Genomic DNA, 5,309 nt, shown 5'->3' with positions numbered 1-5,309 from the left:
CGGGGGCGGGGGGGTTTCAGCGCTGCTGTCCCTCCCGGGGGTGGAATGACGTGGGCAAGGGAGTCGTCGATGGAAGTGAGTGGAGCAGAGGTAGCATGGGCGTGTCGATGGAATGACGGCGGAAGGGGTAGCCGATGAGGTGGAGGTGGAAGTGGCGGCGGTGGCGGTGGTGCAGCGACTGCGTCTCCGTGATGGTGAAAGGGAGTCGGCAAGGCATCGTCGATGGAGGTGGAGGTGGAGGCAGAGGCAGAGTGGTCGGTGGCGATGGGAACGACGGCGGCGGCGGCAAGCGGGTCGACGATGGAGGTGGAGGCAGAGGCAGCGTGGTCGGTGGCAATGGAATGAGGGGCAAGGGCGACGATGGAGGTGGGGAGATGGAAGTGCGTGTCGGTGGCGGTGGTGCATCGACTGCTGTCTCCCGTGATGGGAAATGACGTCGCAGGGAGTCGCGATGAGGAGTTGGAGTGAAGGCAGAAGTGGCGGTGGAAGTGAAGTGGCGGTGTCCAGCATGCTGTCCCCGGTGGTGGTGGCGGATGACGTCGGCAAGCGGGTGAATGAAAGAAGGGGATGTGGAGGTGGAGGCGGAGGCAGAGGCAGAGACAGCGTGGTCGTTGGTTGTTGCAATGACGGTGGCAAGCGGGTCGACGATGGAGGTGGAGATGGAGGTAGAGGCAAAGGCAGAGGCAGAAGTAGAGGCAGCGTGGTCGGTAGTTGTGGGAATGACGTCGGCAAGGGAGTCGATGATGCAGGTGGAGATGGAGGTAGAGACAGCGTGGTCGGTGGTGGTGGTGGTGGCGGATTGGTGGTGGCGGTTGCGGTGGTGGTGGCGGTGGCAGTGGCGGTGGCGGTGGCGACGGCGACGGCGGCAAGCGGGTCGACGATGGAGGTGGAGGCAGAGGCAGCGTGGTCGGTGGCAATGGGAATGACGGCGGCAAGGGAGTCGACGATGGAGGTGGAGTTGGAGTTGAAGGCAGCAGAGTGGTCGGTGGAAGTGGAAGTGGCGGTGGTCCAGCGATTGCTGTCTCCCGTGGTGGTGGCCGGATGACGTCGGCAAGCGGGTCGACGAAGAAGGTGGATGTGGAGGTGGAGGCGGAGGCAGAGGCAGAGACAGCGTGGTCGGTAGTTGTGGGAATGACGGCGGCAAGGGGGTCGACGATGGAGGTGGAGATGGAGGTAGAGACAGCGTGGTCGGTGGTGGTGGTGGTGGCGGATTGGTGGTGGCGGTTGCGGTGGCGGTGGCGGTGGCAGTGGCAGTGGCGGTGGCGGTGGCGGAACTGGCAGAGATGGTGGGGTCAGTGATGTTGGCGATGGAACTGGCAGAACTGGCAGTGGATGAGTGACCATAGTCTCTAAATCCTGGGATTTTAAATTTTCGGTATCCCATCTTAATGACCCTCAATGCCATGTTAACCGGTTCTTCGGCGACATCTATATGCAATGGAGTATTCCACCCGACATAAACAAGGTCAAGGCATGCAGAGGCTATTATCCTATAGTGCATTAGGGTGATAGCCTTGGCCCTAAACTTTTTAGGTATATCGTCCCATAATGTTTGTATGGGGTCGTGTCGTGTTATGGATCTGATGCTCCTTTTCAGGACTCTTGTCCGTACAGCTTTCATAGCTTTTTCTTTGCGATCCCATTCTACTTTATCAGAAATGTTTGTTAAACAATTGTATATAAAAATTTCCAACTCGGTGGCCAACTGCCTCCCGCGTCTAGGTTGCTCGAGGCCCCCTGGTACATATGAATGGCCTTTCTTGTCCTTTGGGATATATGGCCATCTAGTTAGGGGAAGCTCATAGCATATCTTATGCCTGTTTCCATTATTACCCTTTCCTTTAGGTTCAACAAAAATGTGGGATTTGGTCAGGTAGTCCCAGGCCGTCGCTTCGGAGTGGGAATTGTTGCTGCGATCCTTCTTCTTTGGGAGGCCCATGAGTTGCTTTTTGAGTGAATCTTGTGAGTCTTCCGACTCAGATGACAGCTCATCAATTTCATTACTGCTGCAACGGTTGGTAACGTGAGCATATTTCCTCCTCTTGGTTGGCCTTTCCAGACTTTCACTCTGTTTCTGGTACCTCTTCCTTTCAACTGTGCCCGAGGATAGTTCTTTAGCTTCACCCTTTTTCCAGTATTCCACAAACTTTTCAAGACTGACATTTTCCTTCTTTAAGATGCTTTTAGAAGTATACATGCGGAATTGACTATTCCAATGCTTCATTCCGGGTTCGTCATCTGTTTCTTGGAGGTATGTCATCAGCTGCGAGGCCGAATTCTCAACAATATTCTTGTGATATTTTGTCGCCATAATTACACTTTCACTTTTAGTATGTCGTGCACCACATTCCTGCTACTTGAAATTCATCGTCGCTCCGACCATTAAGGTTACTCTTCTTCGCTTAAGGTGTTTCATAAAACCAGTATTGAATTCGTTTACGGATTCGACCGCCGATATCTCTCTCGCCGAAGACAGACCTCCTGGGGTAGGTGGTCCCATGCGCCTTGAAACAGATGACGGGGGTGGTCCAGGAACGACGAATTTGTTTCTCGTCACCTCGACGCCAGTTGCTGGAAGATTACTCTCTGTAGTCGGTAATATGATGGTAGTATAGTAATCTAGTACGGCATCATTCATTTGCATTAATGATGTGCCATTAATATTCCCTGATCTTTCGAGATGCTCGAATTCCTTGAATGCAGCAATCAGGCGATTAGGGTATTGAGAGATCCAGATCCGGGTTAAGTGGCCCAGGGGTCTTGGATCCTCTCCTGGGTTTTGCTTCAAATAATTGATCTCCGCCTCGATACATCGCTGAAATTCGCCATCGTTGCTCTCACTCTCTGTTTCAACTGAAAGAGATAATTTTATTATTACTATTATTATTATTATTATTATCATTATTATTATTATTATATTATTATAAATCAGAAAATATATATTATTTTATATATATTTATATATAATTGATATATATATATATGTATATATATTATATATATATATATATATATATATATATATATATATATATATATATAAATTTAATCAGTAAATACATACCATTCTGACATAAGTGGACGAAGAGATTTTGGTAGTAGTCACTGGTTTTCATGAAACACATCTCTCGGTAGCTTGCAGGTAAATCAGTGAGAATGTGTGTAATCTTTTCATTCTGGAGGTCGAATATCCTAAACAATTGTTGATGGGATATGGAATCTCCCTGTTTTACTATCCTCACCAGATGATCTACCTTTCCCGTGGATTGCTGAAATGAGAGAGAATAATGAGGAGGAGGGAGGGGGGAACAAATTTAATTCCATATATATATATATATATATATATATATATATATTATATATAATATATAAAATATAATTATCTATTTATGAAGATGTGTATATATATTTTTTTAATAAATGAAAAACAAAATATCAGGTATAAATATGACGGGTACTATAGGGTCACTTTACAAGTTTCGAATTGGACACTTAGAATATAGCCCCAAAAAGAGCCACACACAAAGAGCCGCCGCCGCCACAAGAAGAAGAAGAAGAAGAAGAAGAATCCAAAGAGCCAAGCCCCGAGCAGAGCCAAGAGCAGCCCGCCAGCCAAGCCAAGCCAAGCCAAGCCAAGCCTCTAGGGGGGAGCTACCCTCCTCCCCATTTCTGGTAACACCTATATTTCGCTTGTGTTTTTACTATATATATATATATATATTATGATTATATTATATAATATATATATATATATATCTTTAATGGTTCCTCTATAGCATCCATTGAATCTTCTGACATGTTCAGGAATGATTATCAATTTCACCTCACTCTATATTTATATTTCATTTAATTAACTGTTCTTTTTTTTCTGTTACAAGGTATGATAAAATTTTACAAAAATCAACCTCTATTTGTGGTAACTGTCTGAGTAAACAACATATTCTTGAACAAAGTTATATTTCTTATGGGTTTAATGGAAACTTATTTTCGTGATTGTCTTTCTCCATATTTATTTTAATTTTATTTATATCTAAGTGGTTGATAATTTCATACGGTTTAATATCGACTATCATCTTGAATGAAGAATCGTTCCGCAGTTTATCTCCGTAGCTGCAGATTGTTTTCTGACAGAGGTGCTCCAGTCGTAACACGTTACTCCAAGGCCGTTGTACTCCTAATTTGTCGTTGAGCATAAACCGTAGTATAGTATCGCGTTCGCCGTAAGAACATACTATGGAGTCGACAAAGCGCTGAACGTCATAGGATAAAATTATGATGCTTTTTTCGGGTTTGCATAATCGTCACTATACATAGCCTCCACATATAGCGGTCTGGACTTGTAACGTAGTCTTAAAAGTAGGCGAAACTCGTTATCCTTTATATTAGCAAAAAATATACGCAATTCACTGACCTGTGTTGAATCAAGAAATTATGCAGTTCCTCTTCTTTCCACTGTTTGAGTTCGTCAGGAAACGTAATTATATCCTTATTATGCAGCATTTCGTTCAGTCTATAAAGCCAAAACTCTAGACAAACACTGTCCTGGATACTACGTTCAATACTCATAAAAAAGTAATTCAGATACAACTCTCTTTTTTTTTTATCTGATTTGGTTACGGTATAACCATAGATTGTATCTCGTGATGTTGCAGACATATGTCTCTTGTTAGTGAAAGACATATTTCTATGATGAGCGTAAGTGTAAGTGCATGTACCAGTGACCACTTCTCGCTCCTGTCTAAACTTCCCTTCCTCCACGGTCATATATATAATATATATATTTTATATATATATAATATATATATATATATATATATATATATATGTATTATAATATATATATATATATTTATATATATATATATATATATATATATATAATATTATAATATATAAAATATATATAATTGTGTGTGTGTGTGTGCATGCATGCATGCATACATACTTTTTTGTGCGGTGTTTGTTTGAAACATAACTACTTTGTATGTTTATTATTATTTATTTTCTCTCTGTAAGTTAGTAATTTATTTTTATATTTAAAATTTTGACTATATTTTTTTTATTAATTTTTTTACATTAATATTTATATATATTTTTTTATTATTATTATTATTATTATTTTTTTTATTATTATTTAAATATAAACAAAATATTTATTTCATCTTATCACTCCTTACCTTACCTTACCTTACTTTACCTTACTTAAACTTTCCTCGCCCTTTCTCACCTCACCTCATACATCTCACTCTACTTCATCTCATCATCTCTGTGCTATCTGACCTCACCTAAGGGACCAGGGTCCGGAAGAT

This window comes from Penaeus monodon, chromosome 44, assembly GCF_015228065.2.
Source record: "Penaeus monodon isolate SGIC_2016 chromosome 44, NSTDA_Pmon_1, whole genome shotgun sequence".
Lineage (NCBI taxonomy): Eukaryota > Metazoa > Arthropoda > Malacostraca > Decapoda > Penaeidae > Penaeus > Penaeus monodon.
This window is presented reverse-complemented; position numbering follows the sequence as displayed.